Genomic DNA, 19,268 nt, shown 5'->3' with positions numbered 1-19,268 from the left:
TTGCAATACAAATCAATACTAACTTGTGTCTGCCACAAACACTAATATAATCCCTATCTGTGTTGATGGAAGATGCAGGAAGCAGTCCTTCTCTACTGTGCTGTAATCTATGAACACCACACCTAAAAGGCACATACATAAACTGAAGGGCCTTCAAATGGAACCAACATGTTGATTAAGTAAAATAAAACCGTGTACAAATAAGCTACAAGAATGGAGAATGTATAGTTGAGGGGAAAAAACTCAAGTGCAGCCTTACTGTTTCCATGTATTCGAATGGTTCTCACGGGGAAGAGAAATTAGACTTCCGTATTGTTCAAAAGGATGAACTAGAATAAATGAGCTGAAGCCAAAAGAGCTTTAGCTCAAGAAAATAAAGATCTTCTAAATAACTGTCAAAAATGAAACATGTTGATTTGGACATTAGCCCTTCCCCTGAACTACCAACACAGAAGCACATACTTCTTGACAAGCAGAGGGATGATTTAAATAGATTGGAACATTCTAAGGTTAAGATCATTGGATCAAATTTGTTGCAGTTTCACATGATGTAAAAGTCTGACAGAAATATTAGCTTACTAAAACTACGTAGCATTGAGTTAACAAAATCAGTATGTTTTTGATATTTTTAGGGATCCATTCTGATTACTAACAAATATATTAAACTAATATAAGAATATTGATCTTAAAAGCAGACACAAAGGGAGGTTACAAACTTCTTGCATGGATGCTGCCATTAATGAAAATGGTTTAAATACCTTCCATTGAAACCGCAGACCCAATCTGCCAGGCCACCTGCCTATTGCATAGTCCTAGTATAATAACCCCTTTCTTTTTCTGATACTACTCCACAGAAAATTAATCATGGACTCTTCATTTGCCACCCACCCCCCACCTATGAGACCTCAGTAACATCACCTGACTTTTCCTCATCTGTAAAGTTTGGAATCCCTCATATATCTCACAAAGTTTTAAAGATTAAATCAAACCACAAAGAAATCCTGGTCCACAGCTCTGGTTTCATCAGTACTAATTCTGACTTCCAACCCAGTCACTTATCCCAGAAGATTGTTTTAGTGATAATTTTGATGTTGAATGAAATGGGTTGTTGACTAGATGAATGAATGAAAGGACAGCAGGCATTGCCTTCTGTGATACTGCAAAAAAAAAAAAAAAGTAAGCACTTATCAAATGGAACTGGCATGCATCCAACTTCTAGATGGTTGAGTGCAGACTGTTAAATTATTAATCATTAAATCATAATTCAGTAAAATCATTTCTGTGGGGAATTTATATAATATGGTACAGGCACTACACTTTCTGGTGAGCCATCTTAATACAGCACTAAAGTCTGAAAAGTATAGAAAGATTAATAGTTAATCCATCCATTAGACTGCTTTCGGAAAAACTGAATAGCTAAAGTAAACTTTTGGCAATAATTGTATCACAGTCAATTGTATTAAGTCAAGATCTGGACACTAAAAAATTTGTTGTACCAATATTTTATATTGTTCACTGAAGTGGAAGCCATTCCTGTTTAATGTCAGTTGAAATTTGCAGGAGCAGCAAAAGTATGTGGAAATGGGTTGAATTCTCATGGAAAAAATATTTCTCCTTGAAACAAATTTCAAATTTGAGTATGAGCCAAAATTTATTATAATCTTTATGGCAAGTATGTTTGTGGCCATGCTTAAGCAGTACCTTTTGAAGCACTGGACTAGATGTTTCTAATTAAATTACTTTATTTTCTCACACATCTTCATTATGATAATAAGAATGGGGAGACTGTGTTTGATGAGTTTCATGACTTTTCCATCATTGAATAGCTACTTAGGTGATAAAAATAAATGTTAATCTAGATGTATTTATATCTACATTTTGGTACACTTAACTAGTCTGCAAAAATACTTATAAGATGTACATTTTTGGGGCAAGTGTAAGCAATTGATACTTCAGTATGGCTACTTTAGAAACATCCGAAAATCAGTGAGCTCACTGGGACAATTTAGCCACCAACTTTTAGAATTGAGTAACTGACAGGTTGATGTAAGGTGGGACTGTCTAGTAATTTTCTTTAGGTAAATGTTGTCAAAGTAAAATGTTTTGTTTGGTAAAACCAAAGGTGAGCAAGCATAGTGGACATTAATTTGGAGGGGACATGGTACTGCCTAGCATGGTAATCCACTGTCTAGACTTAGAGAGCTCATTATTGTATGAATTGTAGTTGGAGACCTACTGCAAGAGAAGTGAAAGAAAGCATCAGATACCTTTTCTAGCCTCTTATGGATATAAGAGGTGAACACAGGACTTTGGCCAATCCAATCAATGCACCAACTCAAAATTTTTAATTTAGATATAAAGACACAAAATAAGAGGGGCAATGGATAATCCATGTTTGCAAGAGAAACAGAAGCTTCAGTAGCATTTTGGGAAGCAGTAATATCAATGGAGCCAACAGCAGTATCCACTGCCACATTTTTGGTGGTTTTAGGACGAGACGTAATTTATGTCCACTGATCTGGTTTTGCCATTTGACATTGGCTGTGGTCTTGGCTACAACTTAGTGTCCTGTCTGAGCACAGACTAGTAAGTATTAGTTTTAATCTATCACATGTTTTCATTTCTCCTATGCCAATTTTGTTACTGTGATTAAGCATAATTTGAAATATTAGTATAATATGGAATCTACATAAAAATTGAATAGTTTGTTTTAAATGTAAGTGAAGAAATAGATACTGAAGTATCAACTTATTCAATAACTGATAGTGGGAAGTTTGTAGAAAATGCTTTCTCACTGGTATATTCACATGTAAGTGGACATTCTGTCAGTCACTGAATCACTGTTAGTTCCCACCAATCACTTTTTCTCTCTTTTATGTCCCAATTCCATAAAGGCTTTGGAGCATAAGACAAAGTTCAAATTTGGGTTTACTTTTCTTTTACAGGCATTTTAAAAATTGAGTATTCTCTACATTCTAGTTATGAAAATGGCGTGGGTTTTGTTTTAGTTTGTTATATTTATTTGCATAGTTTTGTATACATATTATGTTGTATTTGTTTTTCTTATTGTACTGCACTGTTTGTGGAATACCTGTAGGAAGGTTCAGAACTTGGCAGTTCTCATTATCCCTGGCTCCGTGAACTACTTGCATTAAAATAAATTCTAGATGGCTCAATTATTTAAATACAAAATAAAATTTAAATTTAAAACAACAAAATTTATAAAAACAATTATAAGTGAATTTATTTTTAATAATTTTAAATCCTAGTTTAGTGAAGCAAAGTGCTGGCTAGGATATAAAAAAAAACACTCTGTTTTTGATCACATAAAATAGTATACTATTCTTTGTATATTGCATAAAATATGTCTAGGATAAAATCTGGTGCTGAGTTTATAAATTAAAATGTTTACACTTTATCCTAGCAATTTGAGCAACAGAAACTTGACCCTTGTGTACAAATGTCAAATAAATTTATGTACTCAAATCTGTTCATAATAGTGTAATTTTGATAGTTAAGAGAAGCAGTCAACATGGATCTCAGGTGCAGCCACTATAAAAGATTATAGTACACCCTTAAAATAAACTACTACTTTTTTTTGCCTTATAGAGTTATTCTGTTAACTATATTGAATTTTAAAGTTAAATACATATAGAATAATCCAGAAATAGAAAGAAGTATTAACTGGGAATAATATCATTCCTGTTATCTTAATTTTTAAAAAACACTGATAGTTTATTTCTAACTTTGTACATAGATAACAGGTCCTGGTAGTGAATCCTAGAAAATCTGGCTCATATGACCAACTGACTGTCATCCATATGGAGTATATGGACTATGAGAAAAGCATCAGCTTAGAAATTAGGGAAAGATACTGTCTTTTCATTTTTTGGTGGGTTTGAGGAACATCTGAAACAACTAAAAGAAAAATTCAGATATTGGAAATATAAATCTGGAGGTTAATATACATAATTAAACTGTATGGATGTGGACAGGTTTTACATGCAAATATAAATAACTATATTTACAAACATATGAGTGTGTATGTGTGTGTGTATATATATATATATATATATATAGTACATGGTTATATCATTACATGAATATATAAATAATATATGAGTAGCTGAAACCCAGAGAAATGAAAGAATTATGTGTATTTGCAAAATGTGTAAAATCCTTTGTGGAATGATTACAAGAGCAGTATATTGAAAGCACCTACCTATTAAGATTTATGATTAAAAAATCAACCCTGTAAGGCAAAAGATTTTATATATCATCACTAACACATATTTTAAGTGACATGGTTCAAATATTAGTAAGGTATATCACCATCAAATCTTGAAAGAAATTTAGAAAAAATAACACATTATAAATTAGGAAATTATGAATCAGCATAATCTCTGCCTTCTCAGCCAAATAAAAAGGAAACCAGAAGACAGTGTAACACTATCTTTAAGATGTCAAAGGAAAAAGAAATTCAAAACTGGAATTCTACATACAGCAAAAATAGGCTTCAAGAATGAAGACAAGATAAATATATTTTTGTATACATATTTTTCAGATGAAAATTCTATCTTTAAGAAGGAATAAAGAGAATGAAAAATAACAAATACATGGGAATACATATTTTTAAAAGCCCAAGTACCCAAAATTGGAAAAAGTCCAACAAGACAAGAATAGATTTATGAAAATAAAAATGGAAGTCAATACCATAGAATACAATTAGCAAAAAAATCAATGAACATAACAATGACTGAGTGACAAAACACTGTGCTGAGTGAAAAAAATCTTACATCAAAGACGACAAACTATAGGATCCAATTTTTACGAAGCGCTAGAAGAGAGCAAAGTAATCTCAGGAGTAGGGAAGGAATTGACTGCGATGCTGTGATGACCTCTCTGTGGTGATGGTAATGTTCAATAGCCTGTTAGCGTTTGCAGCACACCGGTGTGCACATCTGTCAAAACTGATAAAATAGTACTCTTCAGATTTGTGTTTTTATCTTACCTTCAAAAAACAATAAACAAATCCTGAATTCTAGTTACTTATATGAATGATCAAGTGTTTATGTGTAAGATGTACTGCAGTTTACAACATATTTTGAAAGGTATCACAAAATAAGAATTTATGCATGATTTGAGGGAAGCACACAGGGAAAGATATATGATCAAGTAAATGCAAAATAATAATTGACTCTAGTTATTGAGAATATAGATATTCTTTGCAGTTCTGCCAACTTTTCTAGGTGTTTGAAATGTTTTATTATAAATATTTGAGGAAAAAAAGTTTAATTCTGGAAGAAAATCATCTGGATTTAAATCTGGGCTTTATCAGTTTCTAACAGTAAGCCTTAGGCAAGGTATTTTTAACCTCTCCATGCCTCTGCTTCCTCCACTATAAAATGGGAATAATAAGAGTGTCTACCTCATAAAGCAACATGAAAACTGAATGAGTTAAGACATATAAAGCACTTAGGACAATGCCTACCAGGTACTATGCACTCAATAGACATTAGCTATTACTAGTCCTAATCCTTTAAAGCACTGTATTTTCATTTTACTCCTCTTTTTAATGGAAATATCATCTTCCCAGAATTTATACAGAAGATATGCAGAACTTAATTTTTTTTACTGATAACTCAAAAGAAGAATAAACTATAATGATAATCTACAATATTTTAACATTCTTAAATTATTTTTAAACTCAAAGGGCTCTGCTTTTTACTTTCTTTTTTGCTTTATATATTTGTCCTTTATCATCATTGTCAGATTTTATTCTACCTAGTTTTGAGTTGCTTCTTCATATTTACTATGTCTTCTAACAAATGTCTCTAACTTGCAACTTGTAAAGACCATAATAACAGACTGTAAGTGACATCCATGCTGTCCAACAACAACAACAACAACAACAACAACAAATCAATCACGCTGTCCAATTTTGAGCTGTTCAGAAACCTCCTCCTCCTCCTGCACACCCCAGCCCTGCCAATCTGATACTCCAGTATTTTCTTGTCCTGAGCTGTAGCATGAAGAGTCGAGATTGATGGATGATGACCGCTGGGTAAATAAGGAATAGCATGCTTCTCTCTAGATTTCCAGACTCTAGTCAGGTTTAGAAGAAACTAATGATATTTCTTTTCATTCTAAGTGTAATCCAAAACATGTCATAATTATTACTTAATGACTTAAAATCCCAAGGGCAGAATTATTTATCTGTGGGAAGACTGAGAGGCAGCCAGATGGACAGATGTAACATCTGAGAGGAAACAGTTATGTACTGCTGTGAGTACTCAAACTCTTGTCCTCAATACTGGCTCAGGCTTGAGCCTATTTGTTGCATAACTAATTTATGTTCTTGAATTATTTTTGTATTTGCATGTCTTTACTCCATTGTGGCTATCACTTTCTTTATTTCAACTGTTTTTCTTGCCACAGAGATTGTTCCACTCTTTCACAATTTAATAACTTTGAGTTACGCTTCTTATCTTTAGATTCTTTGCAATTGTGTTCTGCCCACTGTTCAGCCAGTTTTGCCTAAGGATCCTCAGTGTATCTGCCTGATCTAGGATTCATCTATTCAGGATCTGAGTTCTAGGCTTTTGGCTGGCTCTTGATTTCTAGATTACATAAGTAACTCCATCCATTCTTATCTTATATTCCTTGAAACACATCATTAGAATATTCTATCTTGCAGAAAGAAGTTATAAAGAAGTAAGCCTCTCCATAAAAAAATCATATTCATTTATTTTTATAATTATATATTTTAACATTTTTATTTAAGATATATTAAAGGAGCTATAATTTTTTAAGTGATTATTCTTAGAGGTCCTATTTGGAAATAAGCTTAAGTAAAGTTTTTATGTTTTTAACATTCATTTGTTGAACAATCATTTGTGTAACACGTAGTTATTAAGTGCCAAGTATGGTTCCAGGCAGCAATACTAGAAACATTAATAAAATATGAATATAGTCATTACATTTATGGACAACAAGATACAGACATGTAAACAAGTAAGAACCAACTCTTACCTTATTAATCTCTAAAATTGATTAGTTTCAAAAGAAACAGAGTCTGGAATTAAAATCATCCCAAACATTGGTGGATCTTGTTCTACAGATTATATGTCAAATTTTCCACTACTATGGGACAATTAGCATCTCTCTTCTTGAGGGAAGGAACAGTCTAAGACATTAAGCTTCAGAATGAGAGTCAACAGACATGATAGGATTAGAAGTCCACAAACAGTGCCAGAAAACCAAAGTCAATCACCCTGTCAGATGTGATTGCAAATATACTAAGATCAAAGAGCATAAGGAAGGCTTAATGGCAGTTGAAACACTAGAAAAGGTAACAAATCACTGGGAATAAGATATTTTTGACGGTTTCCTGCCTCACTAAGAAATGTGACTATGACAATGATAAAGGCAATAGAAAGAGAGGTTTCTAGGAATAAAAAGTGAAGCTGGTTCTGCCTGAAATGTTCCTTCTTGAAGCTTCCAAGACAACAAAGATCTTTGATTCCCTATCAGTAACCCTGGGAAAGTCGTCGAGCCCCACATGCTAAAGAACTCAATGTTCCTAATTTCTCCAGATGTTCTCCAAATTTCCACTGCTTTGCAAAACAAGCTTCTAGAATTCTAAATTATTCTTTGTTATCTCACCAAAAAGAGCAAGTTGTAAAGGAGCCAAGATTGTCCTGGAATTCTATTTCTGGTGGATCCAGTCTGTTAAATCCTTGACCAAAAATTCCTGGCTAGTGGCCACATTAGGATTTAACAAGTGAAAGAAAAGTAGACTGTGCTGCTTCTCAGAGGAATACAAAGGAGGCTCTATGATGCAACCAGGATATAACTTGCCCTTCATCCTGAGGTCCTTGATACAGTTTGTTCCCCTGAGATGCAAGACCTGATCTCATCCAAGACCTGATCTCGATTTCTGTTTAAAAAATTCCAGAACTGGAACATCCCCGGGACTCTTCAGGATCTCTCAGAACTAGCTGACCTCCTTGAGTATGCTCTTAATCTGTGGTTAGACTTAATCTGTAGATTTCCTTGACTTTTCATTATTACCCAGCTTTTCCTCAGCAGTAGAACTAAGCTAATAGATGAACAAATCATATCCTAAATCAGTGAACAGACAGAAGAGTTCTGAACCAGCGTCATATAAGGTCACTCATAAACCTCCAGCACCAAGTCTAGCTCTGTGCTAGCTTCCGATAGACACAAAAGCTTCAACAATGAACCAGACCCTGGAAGGTTGACTAGATGTGAGTTTCAGATTTGTACTTCACAAGTTCTGGAGTTTCTAAGAGATGAGAGAACATGAGAGGATGGTGACTTCTGATCAACACCCTGATACTGAAAGCCATAGAGAAAGAAAATCTCAGTACAATTGATTTCAATCATACAAGCCCTGTACTGCATATCAGAAATCTCCTGGGGCTAATATTGAAAATTTAGGAACCAGTGGCCCAATCCAGACAGACAATTTCAGAATAGCTTGTGCTGCAGCCCATTGAGATGAATCTGATGCAGACTGCTAGGGAGAAAGATACCTTGACTGGTAGCTAAGTTTCACCCAACCACGTTTATAAAGCAAGCAGATACATTATATTTTCTTGTTTATTTTTTCTCATCTGATAGCTTGAGTATGAGAGATAAAGCATAGACAGGAGTTGCTGAGGCAAATACCTATTCAGCAACAGCCCTTCTCCAGAAGATTCACAATCCTTTTACGTCTTTGGACACTGGTTTTCCCTCAGCTCTAATGACCTTGCTGTGTTGGCATTCACATGGTGGAGGACCTGTTGCAACACAGCTCTAATGTCTGAAATCAAACAAACACAATTGGGATGTTCATCTTTGCCTGCAGTTCCCACTCACCCACCTCCAGGATCTCTTTTTCCTTCTACTCTGTCTTCTCCTTTCCAACCCATCCAATCTCATGTTTATGTAATGTGGCCAAAAGTTCTAGGTTACTTGGGGGCAGTTGGGTTTATGTCTGGTTTTGAGGATTAACTATTAATTACATACCTTTACCTTTTCAAAAACAACCTGAGTTGGATGATAAATTACATGGCCACTCATTCAGTGAGCCAATGCTCTCCCTAGAGAGCCCAGTTCTCATGGAAGGAAGAGGCTGCATCAACAACATTTTGTAACAGCAACTGCAGCTGTATCTTCTCAGAAATAATGAAGGACAGGGAAGAAAAGAAATGCCAAAAGTCAGTGTTTTCCTTCTTCCCTATTCACAATTCCAAATTGTTTCCCCTCTCCCTCAGTTTTATTCCCAGAGCAGAGCCTGCCAGGAATAAACTCAAGCTCTGGAGATAGATTCCCTAACTGTAGGAGATAACTGCGCAGGGGAGTCACAATCTCTTCACTCCCATTTATTCCCATCTTAGGGAACTGAAAATGCAGCACCTAAAGAATCAATCTCTCTGCTTTCTGAGAAACTGGAGTTGATCTTAGGGGAAATAAAACAAATGTTAGGTTAGATTTGGCAAAAAGAATTGTGAAATGTTCTAGTCTATATTAAATATATATTCCTAATTCATTCCAAAAAGATTGAGGTTCACATTCAAGAATGTAGACCATAGAGCAAGATAATTTAAATTAAGAAAAATAAAACAAAAAAATAAGGACAGTGGATCAATAGACTGAGAATAATATTGCAAATGCCAATTTCATTCTGTGTGCAGCAGAAAATAAGGATAAAATGACTTCTTAGTTGTTTTCAAACTATTTTTAAAAATAATTATGCTGTGTATCGGACAAGGACAATATTTCATGTATCATGTCTATTGCACCAATGACATTCAAATTAGTGTAAAAACAAAGCAGTGATAATAATAACACTCAGTTAACTTGGGATTAGAAGGTATCATCTGCGTAAGTAAAGATACAGAGTTAATGCAACCATTGTACATAATCTATATTGTTAAGAATGTAGGAATTATACCTGCTGACCAATTTAGCAATTTAGTGACCAACTTATATTGACATTTTAGTTAATTTGGGCAACTTCACTGCACTTAATAGACATATTGTGGCTTATATTTCATCTTTCTCACATTCCACAATGACTCACAGCTAAATACTTTAATGCAGGGCTTTCCCTTGGAGCTTTCTGACTAGAATGCTTTTCCCCTCAGGGTTTACATCCCAAATGATATTAAATGCATTGCTTTTTTAATTTTTATCGAAGTCTATGAAAATTTTATCAATGACTTCTAGGAAGCAGAAACCCATGAGGAAAGATGACTAAAGCTAATGAAATTCTAAAGAATACATATAAAATTGCCTCAACCAATTATTTTCATAGTATAACTCTGTAGAGACATAATTTAGATTCATTTCAATGAGTATGACCATTTACAGGCTGGGATAAGGAGGCAACGGGTGCTACCTTCACACCGTGCAGGTGAGAAAGTACCTTGGTGCAGTTTTTTTTTAAAAGGTACTTGGCAACAGTTTCTTTTCATTTCTTTTTCTTTCTTTTTTGAGATGAAGTCTCACTGTCACCCAGGCTGCAGTGCAGTGGCGCAATGTTAGCTCATTGCAAGCTCTGCCTCCCTGGTTCAAGCTAATCTCCTGCCTCAACCTCCTGAGTAGCTAGTAGTATTACAGGCATGCACCACCATGTCTGGCTAATTTTTGTATTTTTAGAAGAGAGAGAGTTTTACTGTGTTGCATAGGATGGTATCAAACTCAGACCTCAGGTAATCTGCCCACCTCAGCTTCCCAAAGTGTTGAGATTATACGTGTGAGCCACCACTTCTGGCCAACAATTTCTTAAATAAAGTTTCATGTACTCTTTGGCCCAGCAATAAAACTGCCATATAAAAATTCCTGCTGAAGTTTGAGAAGTCACATTTGCAAGGATGTTTAATACTTTTAATTCCAAAGAGTAGAAACAAAGTGTCTACCCTAAGGAGCTAATAACAAAATATTTGAGTACATTGCTGTCATGTAATACTAGTTAGTTACAAAAAGAAATGAGAGGGATATGTCTGTGCTCATATGGAAAGTTTCACCAAATCAATTACTAAGTGAAAATGTAAAGTTGAGAACAACTTGCCTCATTGGCCTTTGAATAAAATGTTTTATAATGATTGTATACATAAAGTTTATACATTAGCATGATCATACTATTTTCCCCTCTGGAAGTGAGTAAAGTATTACATCCATGGAGAGAGTCCAAAAAGGTAACAGAAGATTCTGTTGATTTCCAGTTAATATGTCTATACTACTTGAATATAACTCACCATGTATATGTATTACTAAAGCCCAGAAATGGAAAATTTGCATGCATGCTGAAGTTTGAGGAATAAAGGACAGCTTGACTGAAATGATATCAATCCACTTGAAATTTTGCAGCCATTTGTGTGAATAAACATTCTTTAAATACCTGACTTCAACCCACTTGAATTTTGCTTTTGGATTTTTTTTTCACTTGGGTTGGTTACTTCCAATTTGGCTTTGAATATCTGATGCCTACTTTTTTAACTTGTCTGTGGCAAAATTTTATCTGTGCTGACTTAATTGACTTTTGCTGCTTTCCCCTTGGATTCTGACTGCAGCTATGTTTTCCCTCCCAGGTAAGTCCATTTTGGCTCAGGTTCTGTTCTTCAGTATGTCCACTTAATTCTGGACTCAACTTTCTCACTCTGACCATTTCAGCCAACACACTCCTAGAATATGTTATCTTGCAAAAGAAAATGGTAAATAAGCCTCAAAAGCATAAATATGCACTGCTATTTTGAAAATTATTTTATCTTTAATTGATAAATAGTAATTATATATATTTAGGAGATACAAGGTGATGTTATTTATATATATATTATATATGTATACATACACATTGTGGAATGATTAAATCAAGCTAATTAACATATCCATTATTTCACAAACATATTTCTTTGTAGTGGAAACATTTAAAATCTATTCTTTTAGTATTTTGAAATATACATTATTATTTAACTATCACCACCATGATGTGCAATGGATTACTTATGCTTATGCCTCCTCTCTAACTGAAACTTTGCACACTTTCACCAACATCTTTTCCTTTCTTCATTCACTCTTGTATCATGTTTTTGAGATGGAGTCTCACTCTGTTTCCCAAGCTGGAGTGCAGTGGTGCAATCTAGGCTCACTGCCACCTCCATCTCCCTGGTTCAAGCTACTCTCCTGCCTCAGCCTCTCAAGTAGCTAGGTTTACAGGCATGCACCATCATGCCTGCCTAATTTTTGTATTTTTAGTAGAGACGGGATTTCACCACATTGGCCAGGCTGGTCTCAAATGCCTGACCTCAGGTGACCCGCCTGCCTCAGCCTCCCAAGGTGCTGAGGTTTCCCCAGCCTCTGGAAAGCACCATTCTGCTCTCTACCTCTAAGAATTTATCTTTCTTAGATTTCACATATATATGAGATCATGCAGTATTTGTCTTTCAATGCCTGGAATATTTCACTTGGCATTATGTCCTCCAGGTTTATTCATGTTGTCACAAATGATGTGTATCCAAAAGAATTGAAATTAGTTTGTCAGAGAGATATCTGCTCTCTCATATTCGCTGCAGTATTATTTACAATAGCCAAGATATGGAAGAAACCTAAGTATCTGTCACATATGAATAGATAAAGAAAATGTGGTGTATATATACACAACAGAATGCTCTTCAGACTTTTAAAAAAGGACACCATCATTTGCATTGCCATTTTGTTTGGATTATAATTCTTAAAAATTTTTGAACCAGGCATTTCTCTGAATTAAAAAAAAATCTAGAACTGTCACATTTACTGAAACCCTGGAAGCTTCTTAGAAGTAGCTATTTATCTCTGCTTCTGGTAACTCTGAAAATGTCTGTTTTTCCAGGGTTCTAACCCACCCTCCCCAAAACCCTCCCCAAAGCTCCTTTAGCCTTTCAAATGAAGAACCAAACATATAGAATCCATCCCCTTCTCAAATTGGAGAGACTAGAGAAGTGCCTTGAAGCGTATTAAGATTTAGTTTTTGTCTCACTCTGAGTTGGGCAACAGTGTCCAACATAGAGGCCCAGAGCCAGAGAAAGAGAGTAGATGTGGGAAAGAGCCTGTAATCAAGTGCTTAGACCATGCGGCCTCTAGGAGAACTCAGAGAGTGAGCAGCTGGTGGACTGGAAGCCTCACCTTAGGATTTAAAGTAGAAAAGACAGACTGTTCTACTCAACACAATATATTCACCCAGGGTCTATGGTGCCCAAATCAGCATCACCCTCATTCTAGTTTAAAACAAAATGTTCTGTCATAATATCAGACCTTTCGAATCAGAATTTCCATGAGTGGAGCCCCCAGCTTCTGCATTTTCTTTTTTCTTTTTCTTTTTCTTTTTTTTTTTTTTTTTGAGACGGAGTTTCGCTCTTGTTACCCAGGCTGGAGTGCAATGGCACGATCTCGGCTCACCGCAACCTCCACCTCCTGGGTTCAAGCAATTCTCCTGCCTCAGCCTCCCAAGTAGCTGGGACTACAGGCATGTGCCACCATGCCCAGCTAATTTTTGTATTTTTAGTGGAGACGGGGTTTCACCATGTTGACCAGGATGGTCTCGATCTCTTGACCTCATGATCCACCCCCCTCGCCTTCCCAAAGTGCTGGGATTACAGGCTTTAGCCACCGCACCCGGCCACTTCAGCATTTTCATCAAGCTCACTGATGCCTATGCAGTCAGTGTGGCACCTGACTCAAACTATCATCAGAACCACCAACTGAGCTAGTTATCCTTAGCCAACACCAGGCCGAATCAATCCAATTATAATTACTGCAGAGACAACAGGGATACCTGTTTGCTAGGGATTCCAGGATGCAATATGAGAAGATGGAGCCTCATTTATAATAAGCAGTAATTGAACAAATGTATGTAAATCATAATCTTAGCTGAGTCAAGAGATAGGCACCAATTGAAAAACATCCCCTGAAGCCTTCAGATGAAATCTTATCTTTAACCTCAAAGGTTCCCTCTTTTCAATGTTGCTGCAATGAAACCTCAATTGTTTGGTAGGTTAGTCCTCACCAATAGAAGAGAAGGAACCAATGCAGGAGAAGAAAAGTGAGATCTGTTTGTACAAGATTTTCTCATGTGATAACGGGTGCATTGATAGCTGGGGTGGGGGTGAGGGTGGGCAAAGGTTGTAGATGTTCTTCTCACACTGACAAATACTGGTAATGGTTAGTGGAAGTAATTGGATCAGACTCCCAGAAATCAAGACTGTCCCTTTTACTCCAATGTCTCCATTATAAGCTTTCAGGAGGGAGCCTAAGGTGATAGATGGTGAATACCACAGTTGTGATGCATCTCTCAGCCCAATGAGATCTAGGGTGGGAGTGTATTCAGATTCTTCTTCCCTGAGAAAGGGATTGGGGAAAATACTGTTATTTTTATTTCTAGTATGCTTTGGGCAGGTATTTATCCTACTCTCGGAAAATCAGTGAGAGTGTATATCCCCTACCACACCCTCTACCACTGGATACTATGGAGACATAATGTCCAGTTGTGAAGTGCTTGACTCTGGCTTCAGTTCTCCAATGGAGACTGACATGCAGCAGAAGGACCAAGGGTCATGTGCCATCTGGGATCTGTTGACCCCTTTCCTAAGCCCATGTTCAGATTGAGGTCTTTCTTCTATTACTTTAAACATATCCATGGGAAAGAAGGGACTCACAGTTCCTAACCCCCAGGTGTAAGACTTTAATGGATCTCTGCTGTCAAGAGTAAAGCATTTATGCCTAAACTTTGATTTCCTCTATGTTAAATAATGGACCAAATACATTCAGCAACATCCAATATGTGTGATGGCTTCATCTCCAGGAAACAGGACTACACATCTAAAATGAAATTTAAAACTAAAAACAGAAAGCAGGTAAAGCATATTTGAAGAATATGACAAGGTGTTTAAATATTCATAGCTAGCCAAAGCACACACTTTTCACTTTTTTGAGGATGGAGGCTTTCCGATTAGAATATGTTTTAAACAGCAAAGGTGGCAAGAAATGGATTTGAATTTCACTTCCTCTAGTGCATTCTAGAGATGCATGTCAAAGCCCTCCATATGTTTATATTCAACCAGACTTAGAAGGAAAACCAGAATAGTGAAGTAGATAAAAACACAGAATAATTCCTTATGAAATCAACAGTTACACATATTACTTTCAAAAACCTTCATATCATTTCTGTTCATTAGTTTTTATCAGGAATTTTTGGAGTGTCATTTATAAATAAAGAAGATAAAGCTTACTCAAGTTAAATAACGGGCTTAATTTGTACAAAAATTGAAATTAAGTTTTATGGCTCTAAATCCCAAAGATTTCTTCATTGGACTTCCCGCTCAATCACTGATTTGGCAGGTAGCCTCAGCAAATTATTCCTTATAGGTCTTACTTGTAAAACAGCAGCTGGATTATAGCATCTTTAATTAACACTAGTCATAGCAGGTATGGTGCCCAGGATTGTGTTTATTACAGGACCCAGTTTCCTTCTACTTTGCCATAAACTGCTCTCCTGAATGAAGAAGTATCTTCATTCAGGAGAGCAGTTTATGGCAAAGTAGAAGGAAACTTTACCATGGGGGGAAGTATCCTCAAGAAACGCCATCTAAACTCTTTCCCATTTCAAGATATTTTTCAGTCCAATATCCAAACTGGAACTCATCATTTTCATTAATGAAAGGGGCCCACTGATGCGTCATTCCACATGGGTTTATCATTTGTCTTGTTTTGACCAGTGTCCTAAGTTTTGAAGGTAATACAATCAGTCACATTATCACTTCTAAAGGCAAACCTCCAGAAGGTAGGCATTTTACAGAACTAAACAATGCAACAACAACAAAAACTCTGTTGATCTAGTCAATACCAAAATGCCTAGCTGACTGAACTGAGCACACCACTTCCAATCATATCAATTTCTCTACATTTATACTGACTATTCCTCTGTGAAAATCAATCTTGAAATCTCTGTTATTTAGAATAAGAGGCAGGATTCCTAGAGGTGTACACCAATCTGCATAACCTCTCCTCCATTTTATACTGTCACAATATCGTGTAATATAAGTCACTGTCATATAGGGTTACTAGAATTTTACACCAACAGAGAATGTTGGTTTCAGAAGCTTACCTGATGGAATCAGAAAACTAATCGCACATGCAAACGCCCACAGACCACGGCTGCTGTTTAGAATACTCTTGAAGTAACTCTATTAATGCACGTTCAAAATTTTAAATCTCCATCCTCCTGCTGGGTACCCTAAGGGTGTGTATGGGGTGGGGCAGGTAGGAGTGGGTGGGATACGCTGGCGGCAGATAGTGACTATCATTCTGGGACTGGACACAACAGTAAGAAAAAGGCACTTACTTGCTACGAAGTGACTCGTCTCCACCAGCACCTGAGGGAACCCTCAGGAGCAGGGCTCCCTGGGGCACTTTCCTCCTCCTGAGCTTCTCTTTCTCCACGGATCTCTCGGGTTTTCTGAGCTCTAGTTGTACAGAAGGTGTTAGACTGGCGTCTACCCTCATCAGCTGTGGCTCTGCAGTAAATGGGCCCCACTCAATTGGCAGTTAGACACCGACTCACTGGGGCGGCTCTCCAGCCGCTGACCCAGAGACCCCTCCTGCCCAGATGTCCAGTGTAGCCGCGCCCGCTGCTTGGAAGCTGTTTTTGTCTCCTTTCCACTCCTCCCTCCCCTCTTCCAGCCACTCCACTCTCTCCCCCGCCCTCATCTCCAGGCCAGTGCGCGACTTCAGCATCCAGATCGGGCGTGGGCGGGTGATATTGACAGAGACCTGCTGCAGAGGCAGTTAACAGCAGCAGCTGTGGCGTCTCCACCAGCAGCTGCCGAGGAAGGGAGGAAGGGAGGGAGGAAGAGGAGCACGGGTTGGTGAGGAGGGGAAGAGAGGAGAGGGCCTCGAGGGCCTGAAGGAACGAACCGGCTAGGGAGCAGCCGGTAGGGAGAGGAAAAAGAAGAGCGTGGTGCAGCTAAATTGGGGGGAGGGGAGAGTGAAAATGAGGAAGGGGAGAGTGAAAATGAGGAAGAGGAGAGGAAGGCAGCAAACTCTGGTTCTTTAACCTCCAGCTGTATTCTCTCTCCCCTTGCCTAGGTGCCTCAGCAGAACTTGCAGGGGGAATTGTCAGCCTGCAGCATCCAAATCTGGACATTGCTGTAGTTAAAAGTTTGTAATGTTGTTGTGTGAGCAGCTGTGTAGTTGTTTTTAGGAAAGAATCAAGAGTCCACTAGGGCGGCTATGAACCTTTTTACTCTGGATCACTTTCCCACTCTAGTGATTTGAAACACGAGGGACAGAGGGAAAATTATGTCTATTTCAGAAAACCGCGGCGACACAGTGTAATTTGGGAGTGAAGGCAAGAAGTGTCATACTTCTTCCCAAAGGCCACGCCAAAGAACCTTCATTTTGTAACCCTATTTTGTGTACACATCACATCACTTCAAAAACATATTAGCATATGTCTCTGAATGGTAAGAACTTTTTTGTTTGTTTTTCATTTTTTATTATACTTTAAGTTCTGAGGTACATGTGCAGAACATGCAGGTTTTTTATATAGGTATACAAGTGCCACGGTGGTTTGCTGCATCCATTCCGACATCATCTACATTCGGTTTTAATTCAACACCCTGGTCACATGTAAAAATTAACAATAATTATTTTGTAGCACCAAACATCCACTTGATTTCTTTTTAATGGACTATTTACTAACTGCAAGCTTCTCTTCTCCACACTCTGGTGATGATGCAAATAAATTTTCTAGTGCATAAACCTTTCCCTTAGAGCCGTCTGACACAGGTATCGCTTTTCACCCAGTAAAATTCTACACACCTTTGAGTACATTCAAACACAATATAAATTTAATAAACTCAATAATATCAAATATATTAAACTTAAAATATGATATTTTGAATGAATAAAAAGAGTACTGCTTTTTATAATGTGTAATGAACAGGAAGTTGATCCCAAGATACTGTACAAACTACTCATATAAACAAGAGACGGAAAACCAATGGTACTGGTTTTAGATTCTGAGTAGCCTAGCCATTTTCTTGTTTGTTTTGGTTATGTAATATTACCAGGTTGGATCTGAAAAGGTTTGGCAATTGTGTTCCCAATGATGAGCTGAGGATCCTTCCTCCCCCACTGAACTTCTCAGCAGGAGGAACTATGTAGTGAAGGAGTCTGTTTTCCACATTTCTGCCTTAAGAATTTTATAAGCATATTTCTAACCTCTGCTTTCTAACTGTGTATTCAGCAGGTGGGAGCTACAGACCCACATACTCTCCCAGGTCCCAGGAGAGAAACTTGCACTTGAACCAGATACGCCACTGTAGGCATTAGCTTCCTTTCAGTCTGTTTAAATGGGAGCTGTTTACTGTAACCTAAGAGATGTCAGTGTCAGAAGTGTGGATGGACCGGATGTTTTAATTCTCAAACCACATCTCTACATCCAGAGTTGACGAAATCCTGTATGAAAAAAAAGACAAGCAAACAACTGTCCCAAAACACACATACACACAAACCCCAGACTCTTTTTTTGAAGAGATATTCTACAGTTCTATCATATTTTCCTCTTCTGGTAGCCATCAGACACACAATTAAGTACCATACAGCCTTTGCAAAGAAGGAAATTCTGTCATTCAAGACAATGTAATACTAGTGTACATTATGTTATATTAAATGATCTAGGCACAGAATAATAAATACCATATGATTTCACTTATATGTGGAACTAAAAATATCAATCTCATATAAGCAGAGAGTAGAAAGGTGATCTCCAGAGGCTTGGTTGCAAAGGGGAGAAATAAGGAAAGAGAAAATGTTGATCAAAAAGTACAAAGTCTTAGAATGGAGGAATAAATGTTAGTGATCTCTTGCATTGTATAATGACTACAGTTAACAGTAACATATCATGTATTTTAAAATTGCTTAAAGAATAGATTTTTAACATTCTCCCGACAAAAAAAAAAAAAAAAAGATAAGCTGGTGAGGCAATGGATATGTTAATTGCTTGATTAGATTTGTTACAATGTGTACTCAAATCAAAACACTGCAGTATACCCCATAAATGTACACAATTATTTATTAATTTAACATAAAATAAAATAAAATACAAAAAAAATGAGTTGTGCTTCTTTGAATGCCTTCAGAGGGTGGAAGATCTAGACCCAGATGTTCTGCCTTGTCAAGAGTGAAACCTCGTCTATCACACTACACTTGAACCAGGTAGG

At 36.9% G+C, this 19,268-nt stretch overlaps 1 protein-coding gene across 3 annotated transcripts in view; it reads right to left on the bottom strand.

The window, feature by feature from the left end:
• Positions 1 to 16,666, bottom strand: part of SCN7A (sodium voltage-gated channel alpha subunit 7) — a 97,691-nt gene extending 81,025 nt beyond the window's left edge. For 2 of the 3 annotated variants that reach the window (XM_054257578.2, XM_078327457.1), the window contains exon 1: positions 16,388 to 16,666. The gene's annotated coding sequence lies outside the window, so the exon portion shown is untranslated. Of the gene's footprint in view, positions 1 to 4,796; positions 4,971 to 16,387 lie in introns of all 3 variants that reach the window. The other variant, XM_054257579.2, reaches the window with a different exon arrangement.
• Between the last annotated feature and the right edge of the window lie 2,602 nt (positions 16,667 to 19,268).

This window comes from Callithrix jacchus, chromosome 6, assembly GCF_049354715.1.
Source record: "Callithrix jacchus isolate 240 chromosome 6, calJac240_pri, whole genome shotgun sequence".
Classification (NCBI taxonomy): domain Eukaryota; kingdom Metazoa; phylum Chordata; class Mammalia; order Primates; family Cebidae; genus Callithrix; species Callithrix jacchus.
Note: the sequence above shows the minus strand (reverse complement) of the source record. Positions and strands in the feature narration are given on the sequence as shown.